Below are 23,568 nucleotides of genomic sequence, written 5' to 3' on the forward strand. Positions count from 1 at the left end.
ATCAGTTTCTAAGAACTTTATTCCAGGAGGATCAAGTCAAGTCAGGAAGGAAAAGAAAGTTAATGTTGGTCATCTGTCTATCAAGCAATTGAATGATATATTAGAAAAGATTGAGGTTAAAATAGAAGCTAAAAAGAAAAATAATAGAAATGGGAAAGTAGGAATTAACAAACATAACAACTACACACCTGATAAATATGCACCAAGAAAAATATGTTTTAAGTGTGGTAGTGTTAATCATTTGTCTGTTAATTGCAAACTTGCCATGTCTGCACCCTCTTCTTTTCCCAACATGACTGTCATGCCTACCATGCCTATGAATGCTATGTCTGCTCAGAATATGAATGCATAATTTGCTAATATGCTATTTGCACCTAATCCTTATTATGATGCATATAGTATGCCTCAAATGCCATTTAGCATGCCTTACTGGAATAACATGTTTGCAAATAGCATGCCTTTTCCTGTTAATCAAAATGTGCATGATAATTCTGTTTTAATGACTGGTTTCAAAGGTCCAACTCAGATTACTAAGGATGAATCAGAAATTCCCAAGTCAAATGAGATCAAACCTAAGAACTCAAAGAAGAAAGCTAACAAGGCAGGACCCAAGGAAATTGGGTACCAAAATCAACTTGATTTGATTTTGATGTGTGCAGTGAAATATAAAGAATCTTTGGTATTTGGATAGTGGTTGCTCAAGGCACATGACTGGATATTCTACCTTGCTCACTGAGTTCAAGGAAAGAGCTGGCCCAAGTATTACTTTTTGGAGATGACAGCAAAGGTTATACTGTGGGATATGGCTTGATTTTAAAAGACAATATCATCATTGAAGAAGTTGGCCTAGTGGATGATCTCAAGCATAATTTGTTGAGTATCAGCCAGTTTTGTGATAAGGGCAACTCAGTTACTTTCAATTCAGGAGCCTGTGTTGTGACAAACATAAAGAGCAATAAAGTGGTTCTCACTGGAGTGAGAAAATGAAATGTGTACTTAGCTGATTTCAACTCATCTAATACAGAATCAGTCATTTGTCTTCTCAGTAAAGCAAGTCAAGATGAAAGTTGGCTACGATACAAGAAGCTGTCCCGTCTATACTTCAAGACCATGAATGAGCTTGTCAAGAAAGAACTGGTTAGAGGTATTCCTCAAGTGGAGTTTACTAAGGATGGATTGTGTGATGCCTGCCAGAAAGGAAAGCAGATCAAATCATCATTCATAAAGAAGCTTGATTCAACAATTGAAGAACCTTTGCAATTGTTGCACATGGATTTGTTTGAACCATTCAATGTGTTGTTAATCTCAAGAAAAAGATTTTGCCTAGTATTTGTGGATGATTTCTTAAAGTTCTCTTGGACATATTTCCTAAAGTCCAAAGATGAAGCTAGTGAAATCATCATCAATCAGATAAGGCAAGTCTACAATCATCCTGACTTTAAAGTAAGAAGAATCAGGAGTGACAATGGAACTGAGTTCAAGAATTCTGTAATGAGATCATTTTGTGAAGAGAATGGGATTATGCATGAGTTTTATGCAGCAAGAACTCCACAACAAAATAGAGTAGTGGAAAAAAAGTACAGATCTCTTATTGAAGCTGTAAGGACAATGCTTGAAGAATCAAAGTTGCCAACATACTTTTGGGCTGAAGCTGTGAATACTGCCTGCTATACTCAAAATATCTCTTTGGTAAATCAAGCAAAGTTCATGTCACCCTACCAATTGTTCAAGAATAGGAAGACAACTCTAAATTTTCTTTATGTCTTTGGCTGCAAATGTTATATCTTAAGGAATCAAACTGATCAACATGGAAAGTTTGATGCAAAAGCAGATGAAGGAATTTTTGTTGGATATGCTGTAGGAAAGCTATATAGAGTCTACAATCTAAGAACCAACATTGTTATGGAATCTGTACATGTTGTGTTTGATGACAAAAAGATTGAAGGACTGCAAGATGGAGATTTCCATGAAAGCCTCAAGTTTGATAATGTGGAGATGGTCAGTGATGACAGTGATGATGAAAGTGATCAAGAAACAGTGACTAAGGATAATACAAAAAAAATTACAACTAATGAAGCACATAATTTAACATCTATCGAGTTACAAAATTCTTCATCCGTCAGGAGACAATCTGCTTTATCCGTCGGGAGCCAATCAGCTTCATTCGTCGAGATACAAAGTGCATCATCCATCAGAATACTGAGAGAAGCTGAAAGTCAGAATAGATCACCTATAGAAAGTTCCCCTTTCTCAAATCAAAGATTCCCAAACTCAGGGGGGGTTTCTCACAATCAAAACTCAGTCACACATCAAGACAATAATGAGGCTTCTTCATCTAGAGCTAATCTACCTCAACAAAGAAAATGGACTAAAGATCACCATTTTGAGCTCATCGTTGGTGATGCATCTTCTAGAGTTCAAACAAGGAGAGCACCTCAAGAAAAATGTCTATATAGCAGCTTCCTTTCTAAGGAAGAACCAAAAAAGGTATAAGAAGCTTTGTTAGATCCTAATTGGATTTTAGCTATGCTGGAGGAGCTAAACCAATTTGAAAGGAACAAGGTATGGAAGCTGGTACCCAAACCTAAAGGAAAGAATCCAATTGACACCAAGTGGGTATTCAGAAACAAGATGGATAAAAATGGCATAGTGGTCAGGAACAAAGCTAGATTGGTTGCTAAGGGCTACTGTTAACAAGAAGGAATAGATTTTGATGGAACTTTTGCTCCTGTTGCAAGACTTGAAGCCATCAGAAGTTTCTTAGCCTATGCAGCTCATGCCAATTTCAAGGTCTATCGAATGGATGTCAAAAGTGCCTTTCTAAATGGAGATTTGGAGGAGGAAGTCTATGTCAGTCACCCTCCTCGTTTTGAAGATCCAAATTTTCCAGAATATGTCTACTATCTCTTGAAAACACTTTATGGACTGAAGCAAGCACCTAGAGCCTGGTATGACACCTTATCAAAGTTTCTCTTGGAAAATCACTTCACAAGAGGTACTGTTGATAAAACTTTATTCTTTAGAAATGTTAATGGCTCTAGTATACTTGTTCATATTTATGTAGATGATATTATATTTGGCTCTACAGATGAAAAACTTTGCAAAAAGTTTGTCAAACTGATGCAAAGTAAGTATGAAATGAGCATGATGGGAGAACTAACTTACTTTCTTAGTTTACAAGTTAAGCAAGTTAGTGATGGAATATTCATTAGTCAAACTAAATATATTCATGATCTTTTAAAGAAGTTTGATCGAATGGATTGCACATCTGCAAAAACTCCCATGTCCACTACAACTAAACTTGAAATAAACACTACTGAAAAGTCTGTGGATATTTCAAGCAATAGGGGCATGGTTGGCTCACTTCTGTACTTAACAGCTAGTAGGCCAGATACAATGTTTGCTACATGTCTTTGTGCTAGATTTCAGGTTGATCCTAGAGAATCTCACTTAGTAGCTATAAAGAGAATTTTTAGATATCTCAGGGGAACTCCAAAACTTGGCATTTGGTACCCAAGAGATTTTGGTTTTGATCTAACTGGTTATTCAGATGCAGGTTATGCTGGTTGTAAAATAGACAGGAAAGTACAACTGGAACCTATCGATTTCTAGGGAACAAGCTTGTGTCCTGGTTCAATAAAAAGCAAAATTCAATATCTACTTCTACAGCTGAAGCTAAATATATTGTTGCTGGTAGTTGCTGTTCACAGATTTTGTGGATGAAAAACCCATTGTTGGACTATGGTCTACAAGTGGACAGAATTCCCATTTTCTGTGATAATACAAGTGAAATTGTCATCACTGAAAATCCAGTACAACATTCAAGAACAAAGCACATAGAAATCAAGTACCACTTCATTAGGGAACATGTGATGAATAGTATTGTGGAACTTCATTTTGTTCCGAGTGAAAAGCAGCTTGCATATATCTTTACCAAGCCACTTGATGAATCCACCTTTTCAAGGTTGGTAAGTGAGTTAGGTATGCTTAATTATTCATGTATTATTTAAGATATTTTTGCAAGTTATAATGCAACCAGAAACTTAATTTATTTTTCTGTCTTAGATGAAATTTTGGCTAAGTCAAAATTTACATCTCGACGGATGAGCATTATCCATTGAGTTTGATCATCCGTCGGAATATTATTTATTAATAAAAATCAATTACTGTTCTGGATTACTTTATAACCTGGCGGATGATTGTTTTATTCTCATTCGTCGAATTGTCTCAATCTTAGCTGTTAAAACTCTGAACATTATCCATCGGGTATACTTACAGTTTGTAAGTATAACACGACAGATAATTGACAGAATTTTGACAGTTTATTTATTTTTAAATGGCTATCTTGGACTATTTTTATTGATTACTTTATTTCACTTTATTATTTTTGACAGTTTATTTATGAGATAGTATAAAAGCAGAATTCATATTTATTCTATTCTTTTATCATCCTCAAATTAATTGCTCTAACTCCTTTCTTCTCAAAAGCAAATACTCTCTCTGCAAATTTCCATATCTTAACAATGGTACCAGTAGTCAAAATCATGTCCCAGTCTGGATTTATCTATGAAAAGAACAACTTCGTAGCTCTTGTGAACAAGGAGATTCCAAAATCTGGAGACTTTCACAAAATGATGGACTTTGTGAAGAGCTGTAAACTCAGTTATGCTATGCTGGAATCACCCACAATCTACTGTGAAGTTGTGGGGGAGATATGGACAACTGCTGTGTACCAATCTTCTGACAAGACCATAACTTTCACTCTTAAAGGTAAGCAGTTCTGCATTAATAGTGATATTATCAAAGCATGCTTTAAAATTCCAAATAACTCTACCACTGTTCCACACACTGATGGTAATTTAGTTACCATGTTAAATTCTATGGGCTATGCACTTTCTACCTCTAAGTTAAGTGAGATTATGAGGCTAGGTCTTAGAACAGAATGGTGATATCTGTGTGATGTGGTAACTAAGGTATTTTCTGGTAAAGTGAGTAATTTTGATTCTGTTAACATTTCCATGCTTAATATGCTTGATATGCTAGTTACTGATAAGTACTTTAACTTAAGTGACTTGATCATGTTTGAGTTAGGTTATAAGTTAGGGGAACTTAATAAGAGAGGTAAAAGTGTCTACTATGCTAGATTATTTATGATGCTTGCTAACCATCTCATTGAGAACATTGATGTTGAGAACCCAACCAACAAACTGAATTATTAGGTTCAAGAAAGAAGAATCATTGTAGATCTCAACAGAGCAAGTCACCATAAAGAGGTGCCCCTCTTCTACTTTCCAATCATGGAGGGTCCTCAGGTAAGTGAGGTAAGCACCATTGTCTCTACTCTTCCAACCTCACAAATTTCTTTGCCTTCAACTGTAGCTATGGGATTTGTGTCTGTAATATCCGGGATATTGCGTGTAATTATTTTTATCAATAAATGATTATTATGTGATTTTTGGTGAACTATTTGACGATTGGTGTTGTTATGTGGATGTTAATATGCGGTAAAGTATAAGTATGTTAATTTTATTATGTCCAGAATACAATACAGATAATTAAGGTATTTTTCTGGTAATTTTTGGAGTATTATATGATTTTATAGTGATTTATGAATTTATTAATTATTTTCTGAATAATTACAAAATTATTTTATAAAGCCGATAATCGTTCGACTTCAACCGTTTTTACATTTTTACAACCCGAAACTTTTTCGAAAACTCCTTCCTAACCTAATCTGGTAATTCCGGACATTTTCCGTGTTATGACTTTTTCAATCCGGATTACGGTTTGACCTGTGAGGGGCTCGGCGCAAGATTTTCGATACGATAATCATTTCGGTGAATCAACAAAACCCGAATTCTCGAAAGACGGGATGTTATTACATTATTTTCGTATAAAGTGTTTTATAACAATCCCGGTTTGGATAATTATTCAATACGGGTATCAAATTGGATCGTTTTTGTAGTAACTTAGCGGCTAAGTAACTAATTTATCGATCCAAAACAATCCAAAATGAACCAATATTCCATAAATATATAGCCCTTTTATTATTTCATTTTATTCGTTTAATCATAATCAGTCAGTAAAATTCCGTATAATACAGAGAAAACGTCAAATTCATGTCGCCTTCTTGAAAATCAATCCTTCGAACGAGGGCGTTATCAAACTCCGATTCGGGCGTTCCATATATCAAATCGAAGCTCTCGAAATGTAATTTCATAATCAATCATCCGTTTTTATGCAGGAATTAAGGTATTTTCCTTATTTAATTAATTTATTTCGGATTAATTATAGATTAAATTATGAAAATTTGTTCTTGATGTTGTTGATATGATTTGATGATTCCATCATGTAGATAATATTTTTTTGGTCAATTTGGTATATTATATGTCAAAAATAGAGTTCAATAACATATAAAAATTGATGTTTGATTCTCGGATTTATAAATTAGGGTTTATGTTCATGAATAATTTCAATTAAGATTTAGGGATTTCTTTGTTAGGGTTATCCTTGGAAATTGATCATGCCATATTATAGATCGTGAGAAGACGAATTTATTGGTGTATATGTAATTAGCAAATGATAAACGTAAAGGGTTGGCCAGAAAGTTGAAGGTGCGGCGGCGTCGAATTTTTCGACGTGATTTTCCAGCGATTCGGTTATTGTTTGTTTGACCTAAACACATAATCGTGTTCCTGGTAAAGTTATCTACATATCTGCACATTTCAGAGTGTTTCTGGGCATGTTCTTCGTTCGCCGTAAAAAGCTCCAGACGGCGAGAGGTCGCTGTTAATGGCTTCCCCGCCCGTCGCTGGCGATATGGTGGGGAAGACAGCTGAAAGTGCTGTTTAGTCCCCCTAGTTTTCTGTGGTTTACAATCCAGCCCCTGTAATTTTAAGAACTTACAAACTGTGGATTTACGTCTTATAAATTTTCAAAAAATAGATTTCTTTTTATATTATTTTCAGGAAATTATTTTTTTTATTATTTAAAATTCCAAAAATAATTATTTTAATTCCAAAAATTATTTTTTAATTCAAAAATAAATCTCATTTATTTTATTAATTAATTTTAATTAGTTTTTAATTATTTTAATTAATCAATTAATTTAATATTATTTGATTAATTAACTTAATTAATTATTAATTGATTTTAATTGATTTAATAAATTAGATTTAATTATTTATTTTGATTTTAAAATTCCGAGAAATAGTTTCGAGCTTTAAAATATTTTTTTAAATTATTTTCACGGCTCGATAATTATTATAAAATTATTTTAAAGTCAGATTCGGGTGTTCGAACCCTATTATTTAATTATAAAATGATTCGGAGTCCCGTTTTAATTCCAAAAAATGTTCAAAAATTCGTAATAAATACCTGGAAAATCATTTTGACCCGAATCTTCTTTGAACAAATATTTTGATCGAATATCTTGCGTGGTATGTGCTACGTGCTATCTGATTTATGTGTTATATGCCTATGTGGTTATTGTTTGACTATTTTAGTCATAATTTTCAATCTGTAAATCGGATTTGGTTAAAACGAAGGGTAGATAAAAGCTTATAACATCTATGTGACGATTAGAATGATGTGAGATTAAGTATTGATAGATACTTGTGATGTATAGAAGAGGAAGCAAGGCATAGCAAAGAAGGCCAGTGATCAGTAAATAGAACTGAAGTGTAGAAAAAAAAAGCAAGTGATTGATGAATAGAGGCAATGCATAGAAAAAGAAGGAAAGTTATTGAAGAGTAAAACTGTTAGATGAGTACAAGTAAAGTTGGAAATCATCTGTGATAAGGCAAGTACTTCTGAAGCTTTCTTCAAGATATATTACAAATATTTTCAAACTTTCTCATAACATGTTGTTAGTATTCAAAATAAATCATGTATTATATTGCAAGCGCTTTAAATTATTCAACCTTGAACCTTGATCCTTATTGATCTTGAGCAATAAGCTTTATTCTTCATAAACCATTGATTGTTGAATTCTTAGATACGAGCCAGACACATACGATACTACTCCACAAATACATATCTACCGCATACTGATTTCTGATATTGAATTGCTTGACATACCAACCCTTATTCCTTGTTTAACAGAAGACCAATCCTTGTAACCCTTGAACCTTGGTCTTCAACTTTCTGATGCTTTCCTTGATTGAAAGCCAATCTTTTTGAATTTCTTGTTATACCTTCATGGTATTGTGAATCACCCTATGCTTTAAGAAAAATGTTGTTTATAATTCAGCTTATTGAATTACATTGGTTATCATATTGAATTGTTTTAGAATTGGATGGTTTTATAAATATGGACCAGATTCGTGGTCGGACCGAGATTCGTGGTCATAATAGGCCAATGTGTGCCTTGGATCTAATATATAGAGCAAAGCTGGGAGCCTTGCTCGGGGTTAGTGCATGACTGATCAGCAGCCTAACCTTGGTTTTTTAAAATAAAAATGAATATCCAATTCTAATCATTGTTTATTTAGAAACTTGATTCTTCTGAATCATTTCAATTGGTAATTGTTTAACCTCAGTTATTTCTATTATGACTTGTTGAGCTAGTTAGCTCACTGTTGCAAACCTTTTTATGTTTTCAACAGTTGAAAAGGAAAGTATTGGTAACAAATATTCCCAGTCCAGTGTGCGAGCTAGGATTCCAGGTTAAGTCGGATCGATCTATCTGGAGCTTTATATTGTAGATGAGTTATGCAAGATTCTGAGAATGATATCATTATCAGTTGTAAGTTGAACTAGTTGGGTTTTGGTACGATGTAATAAAAGTTAAGATGGTGGCTTGTTTTCATACTTTAACCTGTTGCGATCCGTGGATGTGTAAAGAAGGGTCAATGCATATAATATTCTATATACAGGTTTAAATATGGTATGTCTGTGTGTGTTATGAACCCCAAACTTCTGACCCGGGTTCGGAGGCCGTTACAGTTTGGTATCAGAGCTACATATTTTAAGTCACTGAAACAAGCCTATATTGTCAGGAATGGATAGAGGGTTAGGATTAGGATTAGGAAATAGAAAGATAGAACATCGAGAGGTTGAGTGCGATTGTACAATAGGTTTTGATATGATTCGTGATGAGATTCGAGATTCTTATCTGGCGACGCAATTTTCAGATAACAGCGATGGCAGATTCTTTTATTCCGGTATCGTCTGATCATTCGGTGCATTCAGTCGGAGGACCATCATCTGATTCACGCCCTGCTCATCCACCGGTGTTAGCCATGTCACATCCTGTTGCGGCGATTGCACCTTTTCACGTTATTATCCCATTCCCTGATGCGAGACTACCTATTCGAGAATCCCCCACATGCTAATTCTGGTTCTACTGGATATTTAACTGTGAGTGTATCTTTTCTTCCTACTCTACACCTTGTTCTATAAGATCCGTTTAGAACTCATCTTCAGAAGTAACAACACCTATGAGGATGGATTCGAGAGCTATAACATATTGTGAGTACACGAGGTATTAAGAAATGTGAGAAAGAACCTAGAGTGAGGATTCGTGTGTTCCAGAAGATAACCGCTACCAGGTTATATGGAACTACTAGTAAGTATGCCACCCATGGTTATCTTGTGAAGTGAGCTAGATAGATTTTTAAAGGAATTTGAGAAGGTTGGATATCGATAGTTTTCTTGGAATTAATGATAATGTTATGATCAATCCTGATACGTATGATAGTAATATGATTTGATATTAGTCGACCTTGTTTTATAAAATGAATGTAATGATTACTGGATAGACTTGTTATACCTAGTAATCGTAAGAGATGATGATGGGAGTGTTACCGGTATGAAATACTAGAAGTGAAGTTATGAATAAAATAATACGCAACGGTAACTGGAATTTTTGTCGACCAATGAAAGTAAAATGGACCCAATAATGGGTAGGAGATATATGGAAATGAATGAGCTCTTATCTGAGTACTTCCCTAACTTGATACTTAGTAGTGGTTGAGAAGGACAATAACTACCTCATATAGTAATGACGACCAGGTGTATGATTTTTTTTAAAATTTTAAACCAGTTTTCAAAAGAGATTTTCTTAACATAATTTTTTTTCTAAAAATCCTTTAAACAAAACAAGTTTAAAAAAAAACTTGGTTGTCAAACTACTACTTGAGTTTATTGTTTGTTATAAGATTCATATTATCCAGAAGAATGCTTGTTCTAGAAGCTAGTGTGGTTTATTTAGAAGGCCAGGTGGACTCGCCATTATGGAGAAGATTTGATTGTACCCAGCAGAAGAATGCAAATATTGTCTGATAAGTTTAACGATAGAACCAATGTAAGGAGAAACATTTCATCCAATTTCTGAAACGATTAGGGTTCAAAGAATACGTCGATTCACGAGAAGCCGAGTATGAGCAAAGAAGATTGAGAAAATTTCCAGAGGAAGAATGTCACTAGCAAAGGAGTCGATATGTTGAATGGTTAATAGCGTAAGAGAAATTTGGAGTTATGATTGTAAATCTCGTAAATAGGGTCAAATTATAAAATATTGAACATGGAAGCACGACGCTAAGATACAAGATCTAATCAATAAGAATTTATTCTAATAATCGATTTAATAAGGCATTTCAGAGAACTTGCTAAAGTTAATATATGACTCGGAATGGGATCTATTGATCGGAAAAGCGTTGAAGCTGTGAACAGATGAAAGGTGGATGGCAACCAATGGTATCATTCTTTCCTATAATCCTATATATTCTTATGAATCTCGAGTAAGATATGAACTTCTTTCATGACCAGCTTTATAAGGTGACAAGAAAATTGTTGAATCTCTTTCAATTTCATTCCTCCTTTAAAATATTTATTTCTGATTGAGACAAACAGTGTTATGGTATGACGCTTTGTCGAAATGACAAAGAGTCTGGTGGGACGCCACCTAATCATGTACTGTATGCCATATAGTATGAAAGACTGGTCATCTTGAGTACAAATATGGTTGTCTCACTCATATCCAAATCATCATTCATTCTTTCCTCTTCAATTATGATTTCTTGATTAATGGATCTTTCCGATTGTTTCCTTGTACTCTTATTCCTTACAAAAAGTTTCCAATCAGAATCATATACGCAAATTCCTTTCTTGTGTAATGTCTATTATTTGAGTATTTTAAAAAGGAGGTGATATGAACCCGTGTAGCAGATGAAGTTACGTAATAAGTGTGGATAATTGCAAGCCAACAAATGGTGGACATTTACGTGCAGAGAAGAACCATTATAACGGGATTATTGCGAGGACATCAAATCAGAGGCGGAAATCTGTACACATGATACGTTACAAGTATGAGATTTTGGCGTAAATTGGAGTAGTTAGCGAAAAGTATGAGGTAAAATAATTAGAGGAATAAGAAGTTAAAGATGCATATATCAGATAAGGCAAATGATTGATTGAACAACAGAAGCAAATGAAGAGATTCTTAATAATAACCAGATAATCAATTTATACATTGTGAAGAAGAAGCATACCTCAACCATGTGGGAGATATTTATCATGAAGATTCAAGATTGAAGAAATTCTAGTTACGAATAAACTTCAAGGATGTTCTTCAAGGAATGGTGGGGTTTTCCCAGTTAAGTAAATGATTTATGGCAAATTTGATGCTCATAACCGAACCGGTGAAAGAAGGTTCAGTATGGAAAGACATAAGGGAAGATGAAGGTATGGTGGTTTGACAACAACAATTTTTAATATGTGATGCTTTAAAACCAAATGAATTCTTTCGCAAGATTATAATAGTATTGGTTAAGACCACATACTGGTTATCAGAAGTTGAACAAGTTGACTAATAAGAATAAGTGTATGTTTTCAAGGATGGATAAATTGTTAATTAGAGAGCTTGAATTGAAACACGAACTAGAAGAATTCTAGAATAATTTATAATTGTACTTAGTAGTGATATTCGGGTATAATCAGAAAATATGAGAAAAAGGTATGGTATAATAAGAATTATTCGGTATAATCTTAAGTTGAACTAGAGACATGGGTTGTACTGATTAATATTACATGAGGTGGTGAAATGGTGAGTTTAGAAAGTGGAAGTGAACTGGTATATGTCAGGATTGATTTTTGGTTATTTGATTGATTGTCGGTGTCGGCTTGAGCCCAACTAGTAGTCAATAATATAAAGGAGATGCTGCCCAAATTTTTCGAAAAATACCCTACTCTTAAAAATAGAAATTATACTTCCGTGTGTTATTGATATTCATGTTGATACTCCAAACAATTGTGATCTTGGTTCTTAAAAGAGATTGTTACAGCCAATCCGACTATATATAATTGGTCTTTGATTTCATTTAGCTAGTCATCACCTGGTGTAATTGATCATTGGTTAATTATACCAATTAATGGTCAGTTAGATGGAAATCGATTCCAATTAGATTAAGTCAAATTTTGATGTGACTTTCAAATCCGAAATCAAAGCAATGAGAAATTTGGAGGAAGTAAGGACACCTGTAGAATTTAGGATTTACTGCAAGTGTGTGAGGCTTTACTTGGTTTAATATGCCCTTTATAATGCACAAGAGAAATAAAAAGTTGTTTGTATGGACCAGTAAGGAGAACGTATTAAGAACTAAAGATTTAATACAGAGTAAAGAGAAGAAAGAAAGGAAAGGAAAAAGGGAGGTGAAGTGAAGAAGAGATTAGTACCTACACCAATATGAATTTTATTAGTCAATCAAAGAGATTTTATCATCAGCAATAAAGTCTTATTAAAGGACGTCTTATTTCTAAATTGTTTTGATAATCATACAACAAATGATTTATCAAGTATTTCTGTTTCAGAATAAATATGAGAGACAGCTTCAATTCAGTTTTCGATTGATGTTGATATTTAGGTTGTTATTAAATATCGAAAGTGGTATTAATATAGATGATTGATGTTTACTTCAGAATGGGATGTGGTGAGCTTCAAAGTTCGTATTGATATCTAATTTGATATGACATCAAAATGAGTATTAATGTCAAGAGTTCAGTTTTGAATGAGCTATGAGAATGAAGAATGGAAATAGGAAAGGAAGTGGAATCAAAAGGGTGATAAAGAAACTTTATAAGATGCCAAGATATAGGTAAGATTTGGGTAATATAATAGACAGAAGTAAGGTGAAAAAAAAATTAGGAAACATTTGCAAATTGAGATAGGTAATGCATCCCAGGAGTACGATCAATTACCGAGGGCTAAAGAGAAATATCTAGCGACCAGACATGAAGAGGAAATTGGGGAAAACGTAATTAAATGTTATACCTACCCAAGAATTACAAAATGTCACCGGCGAGATGGTGGGGAAGACAGCCAAAAGTGTTGTTTAGTCCCCCTAGTTTTCTGTGTTTTACAATCCAGCCCCTATAATTTTAAGAACTTACAAAATATGGATTTATGTTTTATAAATTTTTAAAAATTAGATTTCTTTTTATATAATTTTCTAGAAAATTATTTTTTTATTATTTAAAATTCTAAAAATCATTATTTTAATTCCAAAATTCATTTTTTAATTCAAAAATAAATCTGATTTATTTTATTAATCAATTTTAATTAGTTTTTAATTAGTTTTATTAAATAATTAATTTAATAGTAATTAAATAATTAACTTAATTAATTATTAATTGATTTTAATTGATTTAATAAATTAGATTTAATTATTTATTTTGATTTAAAAATTCTGAGAAATAGTTTCGAGCTTTAAAATATTATTTTAAATTATTTTCAAGGCTCGATAATTATTATAAATTATTTTAAAGTCAGATTCGGGTGTTTGAACCCTATTATTTAATTATAATATAATTCAGACTCCCATTTTATTTTCGAAAATGTTCAAAAATTCGTAATAAATAACTGGAAAATCATTTTGACCCGAATCTTCTTTGAACAATTATTTTGATCGAATATATTGCGTGGTATGTGCTACGTGCTCTTTGATTTATGTGTTATATGCCTATGTGGTTATTGTTTAACTGTTTTAGTCATAACTTTCAATCTGTAAATCGGATTTGGGTAAAATGAAGGGTAGATAAAAGCTTATGACATCTATGTGACGATTAGAATGATGTGAGATTAAGTATTGATAGATACTTGTGATGCATAGAAGAGGAAGCAAGGCATAGCAAAGAAGGCCAGTGATCAGTAAATAGAACTGAAGTGTAGAAAAAGAAAGCAAGTCATTGATGAATAGAGGCAAGATATAGAAAAAGAAGGAAAGTGATTAAAGAGTAAAACTATAAGATGAGTACAAGTAAAGTTGGAAATCATCAGTGACAAGGCAAGTACTTCTGAACCTTTCTTCAAGATATATTGCAAATATTTTCAAACTTTCTCATAACATGTTGTTAGTATTCAAAATAAATCATATTTTATAATGCAAGAGCTTTAAACTATTCAACCTTGAACCCTGATCCTTATTGATCTTGAGCCGTAAGCCTTATTCTCATATACGAGCCAGACACATACGATACTACACCACAAATACATATCTACCATATACTAATTTTTAATATTGAATTGCTTGAAATACCAACCCTTATTCCTTGTGTAACAGAAGACCAATCCTTGTAACCCTTGAACCTTGGTCTTCTACTTTCTGATTATTTTCTTGATTGAAAGCCAATCTTTTTGAATTTCTTGTTATACCTTCATGGTATTGTGAATCACCCTATGCTTTAAGTTAAATGTTGTTTATGACTCAGCTTATTAAATTACATTGGTTATCATATTGAATTGTTTTAGAATTGGATGGTTTTATAAATATGGACCAGATTCGTGGTCATAATAGGCCAATGCGTGCCTTGGATCCAGTATATAGATCAAAGCTGGGAGCCTTGCTCGGAGTTAGTGCGTGACTGATCAGCAGCCTAACTTTGATTTTTTAAAATTAAAAGTGAATATCCAATTTTAATCATTCCTTATTCAGAAACTTGATTCTTCTGAATCATTTCAATTGGTAATTGTTTAACATCAGTTATTGTTATTATGACTTGCTGAGCTAGTTAGCTCACCCTTGCAAACCTTTTAAGAGTTGAAAAGAAAAGTATTGGTAATGAGGATTCCCAGTCCAGTGTGCGAGCTAGGATTTCGGGTTAAGTCGGATCGAGCTAGCAGGAGCTTTATATTGTAGATGAGTTATGCAAGATTGTAAGAACGATATCATTATCAGTTGTAAGTTGAACTAGTTGGGTTTTGGTACGATGTAATAAAAGTTAAGATGTGGCTTGTTTTCATACTTTAACCTGTTGTGATCCGTGGATGTGTAAAGAAGGGTTAATGCATATAATATTTTATATACAGGTTTAAATATGGTGTGTGTGTGTGTGTGTTATGGACCCCAAAGTTCTGACCCGAGTTTGGAGGGCGTTACAGTGTCAATAAACAAGAAGGATGTTGGAGTCAAGATTCCTTTTCTAGATAAAGATAATTACCATCATTGGGAGGTAAAGATGCATCTTCATATGCTTTCTCAAGATGAGGCCTATGTGGACTGCATAGAAAGAGGCCCTCATGTTCCAATGAGAGCTGCAACAGGAAACGAGCCATCAGTCCCCAAACCAAGGCATGAATGGTCTGATCCTGACATTGAACAAGTCAGGAAGGATAAAAAGGCCATGAATATTCTGTTTAATGGAGTTGATGCAAAAATGTTTGACAATATTATCAACTGCAAAAATTCCAAGGAAGTCTGGGATACTATACAGATAATTTGTGATGGCACTGAGCAAGTTAGAAAAAATAAGATGCAGCTCTTGATACAGCAATATGAGCATTTTCACAATAAGGAAAGTGAGTCTCTCACTGACATTTTTAGTAGGTTTCAAAAACTACTAAATGCTCTTAAGTTGCGTGGAAGAGTTTATCAGACTAAAGACTCTAATATGAAATTCCTTAGATCTCTTCCAAAGGAATGGAAACCAATGACAGTCTCATTAAGAAACTCACAAGATTATAAGGAGTTTACTTTGGAGAGACTGTATGGCATCCTGAAAACCTATGAGCTTGAAATAGAGCAGGATGAAAGGATGGAGAGGGGAAAGAAGAAAGGAGGATCCATTGCACTAGTTGCTGAGTTGGAAAAGGAGAAGGAAGTGAAGATGGAAGTTGTTGAATCAACTTCAAAGGTCCGTGAGAACAAGGGCAAGGGGCTTGCAGTAGAAAGTGAAGATTCATTGAGCCAAGATGACATGGAGGACATTGATGAGCACCTAGCATTTCTTTCCAAGAGGTTTGCCAAGCTCAAGTTCAAGAAGAACTTTGGAGCATCCAAGCCAAATAGAAACATGGTGGATAAGTCAAAATTCAAATGTTTCAAATGTGGCTTGGCAGGGCATTTTGCCAATGAGTGTAGAAAGTCAGATTCCAGTAAGAAAAAGTTTGAGTCTATGGATTATAAGCAAAAATACTTTGATCTACTCAAACAAAAGGAAAGGGCTTTTATTACACAAGAAAATGATTGGGCAACAGATGGTCTGGATGAAGATGAAGATGTCAGCTATGTCAATCTAGCCCTAATGGCCAAGTCTGATGAGACAGAGACAAGTTCCTCAAGCAATCAGGTAATTACTACAAATCTTGCACATTTATCTAAAGCTGAGTGTAATGATGCCATAAATAACATGTCTACAGAATTATATCATTTGCATGTTACACTTAAGTCTCTTACTAAAGAAAATGCTAAAATCAAAGAAAATAATTTGTTTTTAAGTGAGAGGAATAATGTGCTTGAGTCTCAGTTTATTGATTTTGAGAAATTAAGAATTGAGTGTAAGATTGCCAAGGAGGAATTAACTGAGTCCTTGAAAAAGGAAGAGATTTTAAAGAAGCAGCTCGAGCGTGAACAAGAGGTGATTAAAGCATGGAAAACATCCAGGTATGTCCATGCTCAAATCATCAAAGTTCAAGGAATTGAGTCTTTTTGTGATGAATCCTGGAAAAAGAACAAAGAGAAACTAGAACCTAATTTGGTAGATGGACTGCTAACATATGTAGACTCGACGGATGATGAGGACTATCCGTCGGATAACAAAAAGTGTTATCCGTCGAATGATGAAAATCCTCATCCGTCGGCTGTGAGCAAGCCCATTAGCAAAGCCAAACTAATTAAGCTGAATGAGAAGTATGGGTCTGTTTCCAAGAACTTTATTTCAGGAGAGTCAAGTCAAGTTAAGGAAGGGAAAAAGGCTAATGTTGGTCACATGACTGTTAAACAGTTAAGTGACAAACTTGACAAAATTGAGGTAAAAATAGATACTAAAAGGAAAAACAATAGGAATGGGAAAGTAGGGATTAACAAACACAATAACTACACACCTGATAAATATGCTCCTAGAAAAATCTGTGTCAAGCGTGGTAGTGTAAATCATTTATCAGTTAATCGCAAATCTGCCATGCCTACTCCCATGTCTGTTCAGTATCAATTTCCTAGCATGAATGACATGCCTCCCATGCCTGTTAATGCTATGCCTACAAAGAACATGAATGCACAGTTTGCTAATATGCCATTTGCACCTAATCCTTAATATGCTGCATATAGTATGCCATAAATGCCATTTAGCATGCCTTACTGGAATAACATATTTACACCAAGCATGCCATTTCCTGTTAGTCATAATATGCAAGATAATTCTGTTGCAATGAATGGTTTCAAAGGTCCAACCCAAATGACTAAGGATAAATCTGAAATTCCTAAGTCAAATGAGATAAGACCTAAGAAATAGAAAAAGAAAGCTAACAAGGCAGGACCCACGGAAACTTGGGTACCAAAATTAACTTGATTTGATTTTGATGTGTGCAGGGAAACAAAAAGAATCTTTGGTACATGGATAGTGGTTATTCAAGACACATGACTGGTGATTCTACCCTGCTCACAGAGTTCAAGGAGAGAGCTGGCCCAAGTATTACTTTTAGAGATGACAGCAAGGGTTATACTGTGGGATATGGCTTGATTTCAAAGGATAATGTCATCATTGAGGAGGTTGCATTAGTGGATGGTCTCAAACACAATCTATTGAGTATCAGCCAGCTTTGTGACAAAGGCAATTCAGTAACCTTCAACTCAGAAGCCAGTGTTGTGACTAATATAAGAAGCAACAAAGTGGTTCTCACTGGTGTGAGAAAAGGAAATGTGTATCTAGCTGATTTCAACTCATCTAATGCAGAATCTGTAACTTGTCTTCTCAGTAAAGCAAGTCAAGATAAAAGTTGGCTTTGGCACAAAAATCTATCCCATTTAAACTTCAAGACCATGAATGAGCTGGTAAAGAAAGAACTGGTAAGAGGCATTCCTCTAGTAGAGTTTTCAAAGGATGGATTGTGTGATGCCTACCAAAAAGGGAAGCAGATTAAAGCATCATTTAAGAAGAAACTTGATTCAACAATTAAGAGCCTTTGCAACTGCTTCACATGGATTTGTTTGGACCAGTCAATGTATTGTCCATCTCAAGGAAAAGATTTTTCCTAGTAATTGTATGATTTCTCAAAGTTCTCTTGGACATATTTACTAAATTCTAAAGATGAGGCTAGTGAAATCATCATCAATCACATAAGGCAAGTCAACAATCATCCTGATTTCAAAGTTAGAAGAATCAGGAGTGACAATGGAACTGAGTTCAAGAATTCTGTCATGAGAGAATTTTGTGAGGAAAATGGGATTCTGCATGAGTTTTCAGCAGCAAGGACTCCACAACAGAATGGAGTAGTGGAAAGGAAGAACATATCACTTATTGAAGCTGCAAGGACAATGCTTGAAGAATCTAAACTACCAACATATTTCTGGGCTGAAGCTGTAAATACTGCATGCTACACTCAGAACATTTTTATGGTTAATCAAGCAAGATGCATGACTCCCTATCAATTGTTCAAGAACAAGAAGTCAACTCTAAACTTTCTTCATGTCTTTGGCTGCAAATGCTATATTCTGAGAAATCAAACTGATCAAAATGGGAAGTTTGATGCTAAAGCAGATGAAGGAATTTTTGTTGGATATGCTGTTGGTAAAGCATATAGAGTCTACAATCTAAGAACCAATATTGTTGTGGAATCTATACATGTTGTGTTTGATGATAAAAAGATTGAAGGACTGAAAGATGGAGATTACCATGAGAGCCTCAAATTCGACAATCTGGAGATGGTTAGTGATGACACTGATGATGAAAGTGATCAAGATACAGTGTCTAAGGATAAAGCAGATAAATCTACTACCAATGAAGCATAAAACTCAACATCTATCGAGTTGCATAATGCTTCATCCGTCGGGAGGCAATCTGCGTTATCCGTCGGGAGACAACCTGCCTCATCCGTCGGTACTCAAAATTCACCATCCGTCGGGTTATCAAAAGGAGCAGGAATTCAAGATAGATCACCAATAAAAAGTTCCCCTTTCTTAAATCAAAGATCCACAAACTCAGGGGGAGTTTCTGACAATCAAAACTCAATCACACATCAAGACAACAATGAGGTTTCTTCATCTAGAGCTAATCTACCTCAACAAAGGAAATGGACAAAAGATCACTTCTTTGAGCTTATCATTGGTGATGTTTCTTCTAGAGTTCAAACAAGAAGAGCAACTCAGGAAGAATGTCTATACAGCAGCTATCTTTCTAAGGAAGAACCAAAGAAGGTAGAAGAAGCTTTGTTGGATCCAGATTGGATTTTAGCTATGCAGGAGGAGCTAAACCAATTTGAAAGGAATAATGTATGGAAGCTGGTACCCAAGCCTAAAGGAAAGAATCCAATAGACACCAAGTGGGTATTTAGAAACAAGATGGATGAAAACGGCAAAGTTGTCAGGAACAAAGCTAGATTGGTTGCTAAGGGCTATTGTCAGCAAGAAGGAATAGATTTTGATGAAACATTTGCTCCTGTTGTAAGACTTGAAGCCATCAGAATCTTCTTAGCCTATGCAGCCCATGCCAATTTCAAGGTCTATCAAATTGATGTCAAAAGTGCCTTTCTGAATGGAGATTTAGAGGAAAAAGTATATGTCAGTCAACCTCCTGGTTTTGAAGATCCAAATTTTCCATAATATGTCTATTATCTTCTGAAAGCACTTTATGGACTGAAGCAAGCACCTAGAGCCTGGTTGACACTTTATCAAAGTTCCTTTTGGAAAATCACTTCACAAGAGGTACTGTAGATAACACTTTATTTTTCAGAAATGTTAATGGCTCTAGTATACTTGTTCAAATTTATGTAGATGATATTATTTTTGGCTCTACAGATGAGAAACTTTGCAAAACATTTGCCAAATTGATGCAAAGTAAGTATGAAATTAGTATGATGGGAAAACTAACTTGAAGGGTTTTTAGCACATAAACGCAGCGAAAACGTAAAAAAAAAAATGAAACCCTGCGCAGGATTCATGCGAAAAATAATATTTAATTCGTAGTTCAATATGTTTACCTTAAGAAGCTTTACGTTAATGGAAAGATGGAGGTCTTTAATAGCGATCCAAGAACGATGAACGGGGATCCTTAGTAGATGCTCCTCAAGTATGAAGCACTCCACCGGTATCCACGAAGAAAATGATGTAATGAAGGAGGAGGAGATGGAGAGAATTAGGGTTTTGTAAATCTTTTTGGTTGAGGCAAAAATAGGGTTTATAATAGTATATTTATAAGCAAAATTTTCAGCTGAAAATTTTCCCATAAAATATTATTATTATTAACCCTTTATTATTCTCACTAATAATTAAAACACCTTTTAATTATTAATCCTTTTTCTAAACTCTTTAGAAATAATTCTCTCACTTGATTTAATTTCCAAAAATTAAATTCTTAATTATTAATATTAAGAACCTTTTCTTAATTAATTTATAATCAATTAAATCTCATTTAATCAATTAATAAATTTTCCAATTAATTATTTATTTCATAAATAAATAATTATCAGCCATTATTAATTAATTCTTCCACCATTAAATCATTCTCTTTTATGGTGTGACCCTGTAGGTTCAATATTAAGCCGGTAGTAGAAATAAATAATAATAAAACTATTTTATCATTATTTATATAAATTCTCTAATTCATTAAATATGATTAATTATTTAATCATATTTATTCTATATCGTGAGGGATACTTCTCAGCATATCGCGACTATCCGGATAATATGAATTCACTGCTTAGAATACCAAGAACCTATTCAGTTAGTAGTTACCGTACAATTAATTCCTTCTACGCTGCAATGTCATGATTAAATACAAGGCATGGAACTTGTGTCAAGCCTATCTTATTTAATCACTTGCTTTCCCATTCACTATGATTAGTTCTATTTAATGTAAATTAGAAACTCCTTTCTAATTTCATTCACTCTGGCCAGAGATTCCTGAACTAACATAAGTGGATCAGCATTGAACATTCTCTTCCTACACCAAAGGGGTAGATCCTTTATTGATCATGCACTATCTTCGTGTATAAATTCCTATACTCAGTAGAGCCCTTATAATTGTCCCTTGAGACTAAGAACTAAACCAAAGCATAGTTCAGTATACACAAGATGACTATGATGGCCTCAAGTCTAAGGAAACTTGTACAACTATCACTATGTGAACAACTGCTGGCACGTGAGTGAACTCCATCAGTTGTTCAGCTGTGTGAGTCATGTTCAGTGAACTTATTCTATAATAAGCACCTACATACTAGCTATAGTGTCACCACACAAATGTCTATGAGAACAGACATCCTTCATAATGAAGCAAGCATAGTATGTACCAATCTTTTCGGATTATTAATTACCAGTTAGTAATCCTACGACCAGGAACTATTTAAGTTTAGAGTTATCATCTTTTAGGTCTCATTATTATGATCTCATCTCAATCCATAACAAGCTTTACTCTAAACTGTGGTATATCTTATTTAAACATTTAAATAGATAGAGCCCGCAATAAAAACAAAACAAGCCTTTTATTAATATCAATGAAATCAAAACAGATTATATAAAAGTTATTCCTAAATCCTCATACATGATTGGACTTATGACATATCTCTTTCAATCTCCCACTTGTACTAAAGCCAATCACTCTGGTATCTAATACCCATCTTGTCTTTATGACGATCAAAGTGACTCTGAGAAAATGGCTTTGTGAGTGGGTCTGCTACGTTGTTATGTGTGTCAACTCTCTCGACGTTGACATCTCCTCTTTCAACAATCTGAATTGCACCACCATTCAGAGTAAACACGTACTCTGACATGGATTTGCTATCACTTTCTGATTGAAAACTAGAGTTAGTATAACCCTCTATTTTCAACTCAGATTCACCACCAAAAATAAGAAATATGTCCTGAGTACTTCGCAAGTACTTAAGGATGTTTTTCACTGCTTTCCAGTGGTCTTCACCTGGATTGGACTGATATCTGCTCGTCATACTAATTGAATAAGCAACATCAGGCCTTGTACATAACATCGCGTATATGATAGATCCTATTTCTGAAGCATAAGGAATCTTACTCATACGCTCTCTTTCCTCAGGTGTCTTAGGAGACATTTTTTTTTGGAAAGGGACACTCCATGGCTCATCGGTATGAGACCTCTTTTGGAGTTTTCCATGCTAAACCTTTTAAGCACTTTCTGGATATATGTACCCTGGGTAAGACCTATCATTCTTCTAGATCTATCTCTATAGATCTTCATATCGAGAATGTAGGATGCTTCTCCCAAGTCCTTCATGGTGAAGTTCTTTGATAGCCATACTTTGACTGATTGTAACATCGGTATATCATTTCCTATAAGAGGTATGTCATCCACATACAATACAAAAAATATTACCGCGCTCCCACTAACCTTCTTGTAGACACATGGGTCATCTATGTTTTTGATAAAACCAAACTCTTTGATTGTCTCATCAAAATGGATGTTCCATCTACGAGAAGCTTGCCTTAAACCATATATGATTCGCAGCAGCTTACACACTAGGTGTTCATTTCCCTTGGAAAGAAAACCCTCTAGCTGTGTCATATACACTTCCTCCTCAAGTTCCCCATTAAGAAAGGTTGTTTTCACGTCCATTTTCCAGATCTCATAGTCGTAGTAAGCAGCAATCGCAAGCAAAATCTGAATTGATTTTAACAGGGCTACATGCAAAAAAGTTTCATCAAAGTCAATCCCTTGACTTTGTTTGAACCCTTTTGCCACGAGCCTGGCCTTATAGGTCTCCACCTGGCCATCTGCTCCAATCTTTCTTTTGTATACCCACTTGCACCCAATAGGCTTAACACCTTCAGGCGCCTCAACCAGAGTTCATACTTGATTGGTATACATAGATTCCATTTCGGATTTTATGGCACAATGCCATTTCTCTGAGTCAACACTACTCATAGCCTCATTATAGGTCACAGGGTCGTCATCATCAATGATTGACAACTCATTGTCATTCTCAATGACAAGGCTATAATACCTCTCAGGTTGGCGAGACACTCTCCCTGTCCTACGAATGGGCTGTTCCACAGAAGGTTGTTAGTATGAACAGGTGTTTCCATTTGATCCGTAGTAGTTTGTGCTTCTTGAACTTCATCAAGTTCAATTTTGCTCCCACTGTTTCCTTCAAGGATAAACTCCTTTTCCAAG

This window comes from Apium graveolens, chromosome 9 (assembly GCF_009905375.1).
Source record: "Apium graveolens cultivar Ventura chromosome 9, ASM990537v1, whole genome shotgun sequence".
Taxonomy (NCBI): Eukaryota; Viridiplantae; Streptophyta; class Magnoliopsida; order Apiales; family Apiaceae; genus Apium; species Apium graveolens.